The sequence below is a fragment of the Phascolarctos cinereus genome, unplaced genomic scaffold (assembly GCF_003287225.1).
Source record: "Phascolarctos cinereus isolate Bilbo 61053 unplaced genomic scaffold, phaCin_HiC Scaffold_5;HRSCAF=322, whole genome shotgun sequence".
Lineage (NCBI taxonomy): Eukaryota > Metazoa > Chordata > Mammalia > Diprotodontia > Phascolarctidae > Phascolarctos > Phascolarctos cinereus.
In genome coordinates, this window is record NW_027555958.1 from 427,543,190 (window position 1) to 427,557,685 (window position 14,496).

The 14,496-nt window shown below is 39.2% G+C and overlaps 1 pseudogene; it reads right to left on the reverse strand.

Moving 5' to 3' along the window:
- Nucleotides 1-4,452: 4,452 nt before the first annotated feature.
- On the reverse strand, nucleotides 4,453-7,681 carry LOC144457839 (dolichyl-diphosphooligosaccharide--protein glycosyltransferase subunit DAD1 pseudogene; annotated as a pseudogene).
- Nucleotides 7,682-14,496: the final 6,815 nt, after the last annotated feature.

Here is a 14,496-nt window from a genome sequence, read left to right on the forward strand (position 1 = left end):
GCGCCCCTTTTGCCAGGCCCCATAAGAAGGGTGATTAGGGAATGTAGAAGATGGAGCTCCCATTATCAGCAGCCCTCTTGAGAAGACTAGACTAGAATAAAGTAAGCTTGTTTAACCCCTTCAAAGCTGTCTTCCTGTCTTCTTGTCTGACCAGATCAAGAATGAATTTGTTACAGGTTGGGAGCTAAAAAACTCCAGTGCCTCCTGTATTGTTACTTGTCTTACAGTCCCAATGAGTTTTGATAGAACAAATAGCGGATGGCTGTTTCCTGTCTCTGTTGAGTGAACCACCAGACTTCCAGGAGCTGAGCTCCATACCAGGTTTTGCTGACAGCTGAGCCCTATGAGGTACTGAATGGTCTATTTGAACCAGCTGAGAAGTGGACCCAAGGCAGCCAATAGAGAATGACATGATTTGTCCATCTGTTATGCTGATTTGGGGAGCAAACTTGGAGGCATGAATGCTATGTAGAAACTGCTTTAAGTTGGAGTCCTCTCTCCCCAGGGACCAAGGTGGCATGGGGAGAATGTACCCTTGGTTGTTAGGGGCAAATACTTCTACTTCTGTTCTTGCTCGGTCATCCCAGTAGCTATGCCTTTGTCAAGCGAATTGACATTCATTGTTTCAATGAAACTGGAGTGGTATTGATGATAAAAGAGAGATAACTGTAATTTGAGGGAGATTATATTTGAATGGGGGCTTGTCATTGACATGGCAAAGATACCCACAGTTCATCAGAGCTCTCCCCTGAGAGGGATGTAGCCTTGTCCTGTGAGACCTAATGTTCCAGTAAAGATGAGATGGGATAAGGCTCCCCAGAACTTATATGTGCTAACCATGCATATGTAATGTAATATGGGTGAACTGGCCAATGGGAGAGGCCTATCCTTTGAACATGCACAGACATTCCCTACTTCCTTTGAGTTCAAGAGACCATGTGGAAATTTGATAAGGAGTCATTTTCTGGCTATGATGACTTGTCTTCTGGATTAGCTCCTCACCAAGCATGAATCCTGCCATGGATTGGCCACCAGTCTATCTTCTCATTGACCATAGCCTCTTCCAGGTTTGGCCAGGTGGTCTATTGAAATTTATGCGATGACCCTCCCTGTTTCCAGTCTGGCTTGTTTCTAGGTAGTTATAGTCAATTGAGGGAGGCCATAGTCTGCAGGCTGCATGTACTTTTAATCCCATTCCCTACCTATTAGTTAGCATTTGCTTTACATGATCCTCTGATCCCATTCTCCTTTATATCTAATCTTTTTCCCTAAACTTCAGCAATGGGGAGATTAGACACAACGGCCCATCATCTTTTGGTGGCACGCACCTATCATATTTGTCCCCTCTTATTACAGAAGCCATTAAGAAAAGTATCCTCCATCTGGAATTTGGGGCTGGTACTCTCCTTAGGCCATCCCATCAAGATGTTTTCAATTTTTACTTTTTAAAAAATAAACTGTTTTTAATTTTCTAGTTCTGAGTTTTGCCTCATTAATCCGGGCAAAAGCCCAAACAAAGATTTTCCCTTTTAACAGATGATTTGTACTGGGCTGGCTCCTCACCAGGTGGTTCCTCCTAGGAAGGTCAATCCTCTGAACTCCCTGGTCCAATGGGAAGCTGCACCCTCCATGACTTCCAACCATTGGCTAGGCTAGATGTTACAGTCCTCTTTCTGCTGTGATATGATAGGGCCCTTTTCATATGGAATACTATTGTTCTTTCTAAGAAAGGGCACAGACCCTTAGGCTAAGATTGGCAGAAACCTCTGCTCTTTGACTCTCAGGCCACAGCTCTGAGGTGTAACTTTGCAGGCAGGTGAGAGGCATAGCCTTTTCTGTTTAACCATTCTTCCCAGTTCAGAGCTATTGTTACATATTGTGAACTTTTCTTCAGTGGAGTCTTAAGCAAATGAATAAATATGGACTGAGGCATTATGTTCAGTTTATTGTTTAGTTATATCCAGCTCTTCCTATTTGGGGTTTTCTTGGCAAAAATACTGGAGTGGTTTGCTGTTTCCTTCTCCAGCTCATTTTTGCAGTTGAGGAAACTGAGATAAATAGGGTTAAGTGATTTGCCCAGGGCCACACAGCTAGGAAGTGTCTGAGGCTGGATTTGGACTCAGGAAGATAACTCTTCTGCCTCCAAGCCTGGCACTCAATCCATTATGCCACATAACTGCCCACACGATAAGCTCTACGCATAGAGAGAAAGGCAACAAAACAAAACAAAACAGATCCTAGTCTCAAGGATTTCACAGTGTCTAATAGGGGTTACGCTATGCAAACAACTTAATACAAACAAGATATATACAGGATGAATTGGAGATAAACAACAGAGGGAAGGCATTAGATGAATTGGGAAAGTCTTCTTGTAGGTAGGAAATGAAGGAAGCCATTGAGGTCAGGAGGTGGAAATAAGGAGTGAGAGAATTCCAGGCATAGGGAACAATGAAAATTCCCAATGTCAGAAAACGGAGTGTCCTGTGCAAGGAACAAAGGAGAGAAGACAGGAAAGGATGAAGGTTGGCAAGTTATGAAGGGCTTTGAAAAACAAATGGAAGATTTTATGTGTGGTGAAGCGTCATGTGTTACAAGGGCTATCCTGCCTGTAGCATGACAGTGTTGTATGACTTGAAGATCTTTCTTTGAAAAGACTAATAAGAATGATAATTTAAAAATCTGATTAAAAAGAAGGGAGCAGAAAATAAAATCAATAAAATAAGTGAGCAAGGTGAAATCACAACAAAATCAGAAGAAATAAAAAAGAATAATCAGAGCATGTTGTGTACTTACACGCAAACAAAGCTGAGAACATAAAAAAGAATACCTTCCAAACTGCAAAATATCCAAACTATCAGAAGGCCAAATAGAGATCTTAAGTAACCCAATCTCAGAAAAGGGAGTTAATCTAGCTGTAAAGGAACCACCCAAGGAAAAATATCTCCTGATCCCGATGGATGCACAGGGAGTTCTATCCAACTTTCAGAAAACAATCTGTGCCCATACTTCAGAATGAGAAGGAAAATGCAGGGCTTGGCAAGAAGGGGGCGCCATAACCCCTATGCCTTGATTGTGTGAGCCAATCAAAGCACACACAGCATTCCAGCTTATGCACTCCCCTAAATCCCCCCCAAGCCTCAATGGGGACCCGTTGAGGTGGGTACATGCATTCCTCTCTGCATTACCCAAATCCCAGAATGGGTTTCCTCCCAAGCATTGGTGGGGGCTGATCAAGCTAAGCACACATGCACATCCCTCTTGTGCATTCCTATTCCCCACTTACTCACCAGTGCCCACCTGATTTATAGGGCAACAGACAAAGAGATATTATTGCCAACAATTCTTTTATAAGCCAAATATAGTCCTAATACCTAAATGTGGTAAAGATAAAACACAGAAAGAAAACTATATGTCTATATAATTAATGAGCATTGACTCAAAAATTTTAAACAAAATCTGCCCAAGAAATTATTCACTCTAAACAAATGAGATTAATGCTGAAGATGGAAGGATGGTTGAACATTACAATTAACATAATTGATCACATTAAAAACCAAAATATCCAAAAGCCACATGATCATTTTAATAGATGCAAAAAAAGCCTTTGATGAAGGCTTTTTAAAAAAAAAAACAAATTCTAGGCTAAAACCGCTACAAAATACAGCCATAGAGGGACCGATTGTAATATAAAAAAAAGAACTACCTGAAACCAAAATCAAGTACCATATGTAATGAGGGTACACTAGAAGCTTTTCCATAAATACTGGAAATAAAGGAATGGGTAGAAAAAAGGATGTGCTATGAGAGCTCTCTTCAAATATTTGAAAGGTTAGCTTATGAAAGAATGACTAAATGTATTTTGTCAGGCATCAGAGGTCAAAATGAGAAGCAATGAATGGATGGAAACTGTAGAAAAGCAGAATCAGCCTTGATGTAAGGAAAATAGTCCTAACAACCAGAGAGGTCCAAAAGTGCAATGGGTTTCTTGAAAAATTAGCTTCTTTTCACTGGAGGTCATCTGACAAGATGAATTAGTAATTACGAGAGGTGTTATAGAGGGCATTCTTATTCAGGAGCAGGTCAGAAGATATGACCACTTAAGTTCTCCCCCAAGTTGATTGAACCAGTAAAACTGTCATGACACCAGAACTCTAATCTTTCCAGAGACGTCAATTGCTGCCCTTTCCCGTTCTCCCAACTATGTTAAGGCACTAAAAGAGTCAGTTGCTGTCTATGGTTCCATTCAGCATTATGTAGTTTCCTTATGTATTCTTTTTTTTAACGTTTATTTTTGTTTTGTCAAATAGTATGATTGCAACTCTTGCTTTTTTTGGATTCACTTGATATATAGTAATTTTTTTCCCCATCACCTCAGTTTGTGTGTGTGCATGTGTGCATGTGTGTATGCCTTTGTTTTCTAAATATATTTCTTATAAGCAACAGATTGTAGGGTTTTGTTTTCTTATCGAATTTCTCACTATTTTTTTTGAGGACTAATAAGAAGCACTTTATTTGGAAGGCAAACAGGTTATTACAGCGAGGGGATGGCAGAGGTCGTGTTAAATGCTCATTACAAAATACTTCTCAGAGGAAGAAAGGCACAGAATCTTCCCTGTATTTCCCACCTCGAACTTCAAAATAAAGTGATGTCTGCAATAAGTTTTAAGTGTGAAGTATAAAAATCTGTTTGTCCTCAAGTGATGTCATTTCTATCGAGAAACTACGAAGTGAAAACGTTGTTCTTTATTTCTCCTTGCATCGGTGAATGGGAAGGATTCAACCAACAGAATTCAAGACAACAAGGTGCAGGATCGTGCTAGCAAAGGGGAAGAGTCAGCAAAAGCTCGTTCTGGAGAGATGCCCCGGAAATCTCCCTTGTTCTGAGGGTTGATTTGTATCCTCAGACAGACCGCCAGGCTTTGAAGCTTCCCACACGGGAGATGAAGCCGCAAAGGAAGGAGTTGAAGGGGAGGGTCCCCACGAGGAGACGGTACACGAACTGCAGCGCTCCGGTCAGCAGGATGGAGAGCAGATAGGCGGCCAGGAGCTTCAGGCGCTGCGGCGTGGTGCTCGGGCACTGCTCCAGGAAGCGCGATATCACGGACGCCACCGAGGCCGGCAAGGCTCCGCCGTCCTGCCCGCGACCCGCAGCGCCCGCCCTCTCTCGGACCCCCTCATTATTTTTCATTGTATTATACTACTTAATCCATTCAACTTGTGTGAAGTAGGTTTGTATTTTCCTCCATCTAATTTTATTTTATTTTTTTTAAGTTATGCTTTTGCACTTCAGTTACTTTTGTTGTTATTCAATTGTTTCAGTCATGTCGGACTCTTCAGGACTTCCCCCCCTTCCCCATTTAGGGGGTTTTCTTGACAAAAATATTGCAGTGGTTTGTCATTTTCTTCTACAGCTCACTTTACAAATGAGGAATTTAGGCAAACAGGGTTAAGTGACTTGCCCAGAGTCACACAGCTATTGTCTGAGGCCAGATGGAAACAAATCTTCCTGCCCCCAGGTCTAGCACTGCTCCACCTAGCTTTCCTTCAGTTACTTTACCTTAATCTTTACTAAAGTGGCACTGTTCCCTCTCACAGTCTTCCCTTCACTCTTGATCCTTTCCTCTCATTTACTACCCCTTTCCCTTTGGGGTTTTGCTTATTACTTCCTTTTTCTAGTCTGACTCTATCTGGTTATAGAATCCTTCACTCCCTTTTCCCCTCTGTGAGTCAAGTAAATTCCCTGTTGTTCTGCTCCCTTTCAACTAGGCTATTCATTAATTTTTTAAATTTCATTTTTATGCCCCTTTCCAAAAGAAGATTTCACTTACCCTCTTCATTAGCCATTCTCTTTGTCTAAACAAGACAGTCATTCTCCCATTGCTGATGCCTCTAATTATCTAGTTTCTCCTTGTTCTCTGTATTCCTTCAGCAATCAAAACTTCCAAGGTCTTCATTCCAGGCTCTCTCCTCTAGGCAGTTTCTCCCACTGCCTTGTAGAGCTTTCCTCACTGATTCCTTTTTCCCATGGTGCCTCCCTCTAAGAACAATGTCAACTGCAGGTGTCAGAGAAGACATTGTCCCGTGTTGGGACCCCTTGCCCACCACCTTCATGACTGCAGTTGCAGCCTGGTTACCATTTCCCCCACCACCACCACCACCACCACTTGCCTAAAAATTTTATCCACATCTTCCTGCTCTCCCAGGTACCAATTGCCTTTAGGATTTCCAATCCCACCCCCTTCCTAGAGGTAGGAAGAATAGACTTCTCAAGCACCAAATCCTTCATACCACACCTAGTGCACAGTCTCCATCTTTTTTCACAGACCATCTCTCTTTACCCATAGGAGCATTCATCAGTGGAATCCCCCTCTCATCACCAAAGGAAAGCGTCCTTTCCTTCCCTCTACTTAATCCTTCCTCCCTCCACCTCACCCACTCTCTGCTGGCTCTTCTCTTAATGAGACCACAAGGGTCACCTTCCCCTCATTGCTAGCCCTTGATTTGACCTGGAAAATCAAACATTTCTCCCTGCTCCTCTTCCCCATTTTCATGAACCCTCCCACATTGTTTTGTGGTCCCACAAAAAAACATTGATTCATCAGAAGACAGGGTATCATCAGGTTCTGTCCATAATGCCCCAGGCCTGCCTCTTTGCTGTTACCTCCATCATCCCTGTCTCATTGTGTACCTTTAGAAAGAAGTCTTTTATTAATATATCTGTTCTCATTCTGTTTCCTTTGCTGTCTTGGCTGCAGCATTTATTCGATCCTCCTGCATTTCTGTTGTTTGGGATGTTCAAAAAACAAATAATCATTTTAGTTCTTCTTTTCTTTCTAAGAATGTTTCAAATGCCTCTTTTTTTAATCAAACCGCTTTCTTCATTTTCATTTATAGGTAAGTTCAGATTTGTAGAGTAGGTAATCTTTAGCTGCATCCTGAGCTCCACTGCTCTTCAAAATAACTTATTCAATTCCTTCCTGTATTTTCTGGACGGTCCAGAATAGTCTTGAATTTCCTTTCCTTTGTATTTGAAGGTTTTTTTCTGGATCGCTTGCAAAACTGGTTTCTCCATTGAGTCATTCTATTTAACCACTATGTGTTTTGGAGTGTACAGCCATGGTTGTTTTCTGGAGGAAATCTGTAAATTCTTTCAATTTGTATTTAATTTTCTATGTTCAGAAGCTCTGGGCAGTTCTCATATATTACTTCCTGCATTACTGTGTTAAGGTTTTCTTGACCTGGCATATTCTTCTGGGAGATGTACAACCCTTAAGTTGTCTCTAAGCATCGTGTCTGTGATGGCTATGTTTTTCTTGCATGGGAAACAGATTTTCTTTGAATTTTATTGTTTTTTGCTTCTCTTCTCCTAAATTGTCCTTTATTTTTGTATATTTGCATTTCCAATCTATAGTTCTCTCTTCTGTTTCTTTGGTGAGGCTCCACATTGTAGATCCAAATTTTTCTATTCTGCTCATTGTTTTTGCTGTGCAGGCCATAAATTCTGCTCTCATAATTCTCATTTCACTTTTGAACAATTTAAGAAATTCATGTTGTAATTCCATCTTCCCATTACAGTCCACAGGTTCCTCTATATTGTCAAGTATTGAGTCATTTTCCTTTCTTTTGCTGTATTTCTTCATAGATGCTTGAGCTCATTTACTAAACCTGGAGGTCATATTTCCTTCTGCTGTTCATGTTTTCCCTCTTAATTTATCTGCCTATGTTCAAGGTTCTCAACTTTTCTTCTTCCAGAGATCTTTGTTAATTTTGGTCTTCTCCCCCTGCCCCCTTATTTTCCCCTGACTTTGTCAAGGCCCCAAGCAGGGTTCTGCTCCTGAGGGGCTGCTGTCACACTGGCTGTCTGTTATAGTCCAAGCAACCCTCTGCAGCCTGGAGCCAGGGTCTCCATAGCACTGGAAAGAGGGAGGCGTGGGGCTGGACTATGAATTTGGATTTTGTTGTAAGCCCATGTGTTGGCCCTTGGATCAATTAGAGCGGCCTTGCTGTTGGTAGTGGGGGAAGGGTCCCACGTGAGCTCAGAGTAGGTATCAGTTCTTTTTTTTTTCTACCTTCTTTTGGATTCTGGGTGTCCTAGTCCATGCAGACAGCTGAATTTGCTTTATCTTTGGTGCTTAGTTCACATTTTGGAGAGGTTTGAGAGTTCATGGGAATCAGAGAAAGTGTCTGATCCTCTATCTTGTTGCTCAACTTCTCAATGTGGTATGCAGAACAGAACTTAATACTTCAAATGTAGCCTAACCAGAGCAGTGGAATGATTAACTTTCTCATTATGGACATTTTTATTTTTTAAATGCAACCTAAGATTGCATGACACTGTTCCTGAGGTCACAGGCTAATATTTCTTCATCTGTAAACTGAGGGGCTTGGACTAGAAGCCCTCAGAGTTGCTGTGCACTAAAAACCACACATCTAGGCACAATTCAATCATCCTTTCTGTGTGAAGTTGGGCCTTTAAACCTAAATGAAAGACTTTACTTTTTAACTCTATCAAATTTCATCATATTAAATGGAGGCATTCATACTAGCTCCTTTTTTTGAGGCAATCGGGCTAAGTAACTTGCTCAGGATCACACAGCTAGTGAGTATCAGAGACCATATTTGAACTCAGGTCCTCCTGATTCCAGAACCAGTGCTCTATCCACTGTGCCACCTAGCTGCCCCATGTTAGCTACCTTTTAATTCACTCTTCCTTCTCTGTACTTCTTATGATACCTGGTATAGTACACTCACTCTCTTTATTCTCCAGACTGCTTTTTTCAGTCCAAGCCACTAGCAAACCTTTCTTCCTCTGTGCCCCAAGAGTGACCTCAGTACAACAATGAAAACAACCCCTGCCATGCCAAAAATAAAGGAAGTCCTAAAAATTAAGGATAAATTAATACAATTGAGTGCAAGAAAATGATTGAATTAATAAATGAAACTAGAGTTGGTATTATAAAAAATCAACAAAAGAGATAAAATGTTGGTTAATATGATTAAAAAAGAGAGAGAAGAAAAGCAAGTTACTAATATCAAAAATAAAAAGAGTGAATATACAGTAAAGAAGATGAAATTAAAGCTGCTATAAGGAGTTATTTTACTCTATTATATGCCAGTAAGCAAAATGGAAAAATACAAGCTGCCCAGATTAGTAGAAGAGGAAATAGAATATCTAAATAGTCCTATTTTAGAAAAAGAAATTGAATATGCCATAAATGAGCATTCTCAGAAAAAAGCACCAGGACCAGATTTATTTACAAGTGAATTTTATCAAACATTTAAAGACCAATTAATTCCAATATTAAATAAATTATTTGGAATAACACACAAAGAAAGGGTCCTACCAAACCCCTTTTATGAAACAAATATGATACTCATACTTAAACCAGGAAAATAAAAACTGAGAAAGAAAATTATAGATCTATTTCATTAATGAAAATGGATGCAAAAATCCTAAATAATATACTAGCTAAAGTATTACATTACAAAGATTATACATCATGACCAAGTGGGGTTCATACCGAGGACTCAAGGATGGTTTAAAGTAAGGAAAACTGTTAATATAATTGATTGTATGAATAATAAAAGCAATAGAAATCTTATGACAATATCAATAGATGCGGAAAAAGCATTTAATAAAGTACAACATTAATTTCTACTAAAAATGCTAGAAAGTATAGGGATAAATGGACTTTTCCTTAAAATGATAAAAAGCATTTATCTAAAACCATTAACAAACATTATTTGTAAAGGGGATAAGCTAGAAGCCAACCCAGTAGGATCCTATGTAAAACGAAGTTGCTCACTATCACCAATATTGTATTGTAAATCCTAACAATAGAAATAAGAGAAGAAAAAGAAATAGAAAGAATCAGAATAAGGAATGAGGTAATAAAACTATCTCTTTTTGTAGATGATATGATGACATATTTGGAAACTCCTAAAGACTCAACTAAAAAGTTAATTGAAATAACTAAGAATTTCAGCAAAATAGCAGGATAGAAGGTAAACCCCACATAAATCATCAGTATTCCTATATATTACCAACATGATCCTTCAGGAAAAGATAGGTATGAATAACCCATTGAAAATAACTCTAGACCATATGAAATACCTGGGAACATGCCTACTAAAACAAATCCAAAATCTATATGAACAAAACCATAAAATCTTTGTACACAAACAGCATCAGATTTAAATAAATGGAGAAATATTAATTGTTCATGGGTAGGCAGGGCCAATATAATAAAAATAATAATTTTACCAAAATTTATCTACATATTCAATGCCATCTCAATTAATTACTAAAAAATTATTTCATGGAGCTAGAAAAAATAATAACAAAATTCATGTGAAAGAACAAAAGGTCAAGAATAACAAAGGAACTAATGGAAAAAATGTAAAGGAAGGAGATTTAGCAGTACTAGATCTTAAACTGTATTTTAAGGCAGTCATTATCAAAACTCTCTGGTACTGGCTAAGAAATAGAAAGGTAGATTAGTGGAACAGAGTTGACATACAATCTACAGCAGCAAATGAATATAGTTACCCAGTGTTTGACAAGTGTAAAGACTTAAGTTTGGGGGATAAGAATTCTTTATTTGGTTTTAAAAAATTATAGAGAAAGCTGGAAAGTAGTCTGGCAGAAATTGGGCAGAGACCAATATCTTAGACCATTTACCAAGATAAGGTCAAAATGGAGACATGACCTAGATATAAACAGAGATGTTACAAGAAAGTTTCAAGAACATGGAATGTATTACCTATCAGACTTGTGGAGAGGTGAGCAATTTATGAACAAACAAGAGAGAGAGTGTTGTGAGCTGTAAATTGGATAATTTTGATTATATGAAATTAAAAAGTCTTTGTAAAAATGAAACAATTGTAGCCAAAGTCAGAAGTAAAGCAGAAAACATGGGGGGGGGATTTTAAAAACAGTTTCTCAGATAAAAGTCTCATATCTTAAATATATAAAGAACTTTGTCAACTCTATAAGAAGGCAAGTCATTCTTATATGAACCATCAGTTTTCCAACGAAGAAACCAAAACAATTTACAGTCATATGAAAAAATGCTCTAAATCATTGTTGATTAGAGAAATGCAAACTAAAACAACCTTGAGATATCATTTTACTCCTATCAGATTGACTAAAATGATAGAAGGGGAAAATGACAAATATTAGTGGGGATTTGGAAAAATCTGGACCTTAATTCATTGTTGGTGGACCTGTGAGCTGATCCAACCATTTTGGAGAGAGATTTGGAATTATGTACAAAGAGGTAATAAACTGCCTATACCCTTCCACCCAGCAATACTACTATTAAGTCTGTTTCCCAAGACAATTAGGGAAAATGGAAAAGAACCTACATGTTCTAAAATATTTATAGCAGCTCTCATTATGGTGATAAAGAACTGGAAATTGTGAGGATACCTGTCGATTAGAGAATGGCTAAACAAATTGTGGCATATGTTCATGATGGAATACTACTCTACTATAAGACATAGAGAGACCTCCACAAAAAAATGAAGAATGAAAAGAGCAGAACCAAGGGAACACTGTATATAGTAACAACAGAATTGTTTTAAGAACAACTTTGAGGAACCAAGTCATTCTATTATAAATACCCAAATTAAATGCCAAGATCATATGAAGGAAGATGCTATTTGAATCCAGAAAGGAATATTGCTTTGATGTAGGAAATGATGAGCTGGTTAATTTAGAAAATCATGGAAATGTGTTTTTCTTATGAAGGAAGATGACATCCACCTTCAGAGAAACAGATGATAGGAAGAAATAAGCATACTATGGTCTTACATATATGTGTATGAGTGGATATGTGTATATATATGTATGTTTATAGATGTGTACACATACACACACACACACACACACACACACACACAGCCATGTTTAATTGTAGCCTTCTTGGAGGATAGAAGAGGGAGGGGAAAAATAAAGTAAAAGGTGCACAGTAGAAAACAAAAGAAAACCAACAAGGAAGCAAAGAAAAGCAGGGCAGCTTCGAAAACAATGTATTTATTATATAGGTTTTCTTGAAATGGAAATTTATTGTTTTATATTGAATCCTTTCTTATGGTTGGCTATGTATACAGCAATCTTTTTTTTTAATCACATTGTATTCAAGTGTAAAATTTTTTAAATTACCAAAAATGTTTTTTTAAATATATTAAAAAAGGAGGTAAAATAGAAAATCAGAAATTCAATTGAAACTACAAACTAATAAGGACCCTGGGAATACTGATAAGAGAGAAGAAAGGCTTAGATTCTTATAATATAGCTACTGCTCAGATTCTTAAAATCTAGCCAATAGCTTACTAATGTTCAGACTCCTTAAGAGTCTGCTCAATATGGTGAATGTTCTAATAAACCTTGGTTTTGGCCAAAAGAAGGCTTGGGTTGAATTCTTTTTCACAGGACCTGCTTGTTGTGCCTGTACTGGGAAACTGCCTAACCCCAAGTTCTTCTCCAGCCAAGACTGGAAGGTATATAAGCTTTCCCCCTCCCCTTCTTTCTTGCTCTGCAGTTGGGGTCCCTCTCCAAGTACCAAGGCTTGAAAGTGCTTTTCTGGCAGCCAGTTATGAGGCTGTCTCATACTCAGCCTGACCTCTCAGTCTCTCGGTCCACTGGGTTGGTTCAAGGCCATGGACCTGGGTACACCTTCCACAGCATAGAGGACAAGGACAGATGACCTATCCAGAAGTGTATGCTCAATTCTGTTAATTCCCTCAGTGCTAGGGAATTGAGGAAAACTGCAGTTGCTTTTTGGTTCCCTGAGGCTTACTTGCTGCCTTCCCTCTGCACCTCTGAATCCTCCTTCATGGAGGTTACAGGAAAAGTTAGAACAGCTAAAAATATCTTGGTATATTCTGGAGGCTTTGTGATTGATCATTAAGGAGTTTTGAAACACCTGTACAACCTGGTCACTCACTTCCCTTGAGTCAAGAGGGTATCTGTTAACCCCTTTCATGGGAGAAGAGAGTTTCACCCTTTACCCCTCACCTTTGATTTTGCCCTTCCCCACCTGGGAAAGGAAGGAGGACAGAAAGGCAGCAGGTACAGCTTGGGTCCCCTGGCAATGGCCTTGGGTTCTAGGGCAACCTTTGCCTGGAAGCATCACCCATGTTCAGCACATCTTGCTCAAGGTAATGAAGCCACCCTCCAAATTTGGGTACGCACCTCTTTTAAATTTGTAGTTTTAACTGTTAATGATGAGATGTTGATTCCCTGTGTAAAGCAATTTGTAAGTGCATTTAACAAAATTGAAGTCACCTGATTGGTAATGGATTTGTTTCAAGTTTCAAATTGGTGAACTTTTTGTATCGGTTATGTCAAGCAACTTTTCATAATTTGGTTACCCCTAAAATAATTTAGCTATTGTTGGTTATTGTTTTAATGTGTAAACTAGCCAAAAAGCTTCTTGGGGTTATGTATGGCTTGCTGAGAATTTGCACGTGTATTAGAAATCTCTAATGATTGGCTTTTTACACCAGGACAAATTTAAGTTTGAGATGTAAAGCCTGGAAAAGTTTTTCCTAAGCTATGATTAGTAAAACTTGCTGTGTGAGGTAAAAACTTATAGAGTTTTATTTTGAGTTGTCTGATGGGTCATAATAATCCATTGATAATCAATAATCCACCATCTGAGAGAAATGCCACAAGCTACTCAGAGAAGGTAATACTGGTGGGAAGTGAGCATTGGGAAAAGCTGAGAAGATAATTTTAGCTTCTAGTCTAAGGTGGGATCCTCCTGGCTCAGTTTCCCCATTATGTTCCTTTGAAAGTGAATGTTACCTACCTGGCTATTCCTGAGTCTGGCTATGAAGTGGATTTGATACTGCATGGTTGGAGAACTGAATTATCTGAATCCAAGCAGAGCTAAGGATGCTTTATCCTCTCAAAGTTGCGCCCTAAATCTAGTCCCTGCTTTATATCTGGGCCCTGCAGGTTTTTTTCTGTCAGATTTATGTCTTCCAGACTATAGGCCATTTGCTACAGTTGATAGCAAACAGTGGGTAACAGCAGACCCCCTCAAGGCAGGGATAGCTCTATGTCACTTGCCAGCAGGAAGCAGTTTCAGAAGCTGAGACCTTTGCCCCTTACTCCAAAAGAATTTGGGTCCCATTTGTTTGAGAGGGGAATGATAAGGATGGGATCCAAACCCCAGAAAGGAAAAACCCTGGACTTTCCCACATGGCTAAATCTCTGGTGTTCGCCTGAGGCTATAATCCCATCAACTGGACTTTCATTGTGGCTACACCTAATCTTTCTGCCATTGTCTTACCTCCTATGGCCCCTGGCCATTTGCCACACTTAATCCTAGCTAGGCTCCACTGTCCAGGTCCCAGGAGTTCAATTCATCTCAGCTTACTGGTTACTCCCATCCAGATCTCCTTATGAGATCCAGAGATTTAGGATGCTGGAACCCCGATATCCTGCCATGGGCCCTGCCTAAATGAATTCAACCCAAATCTTCT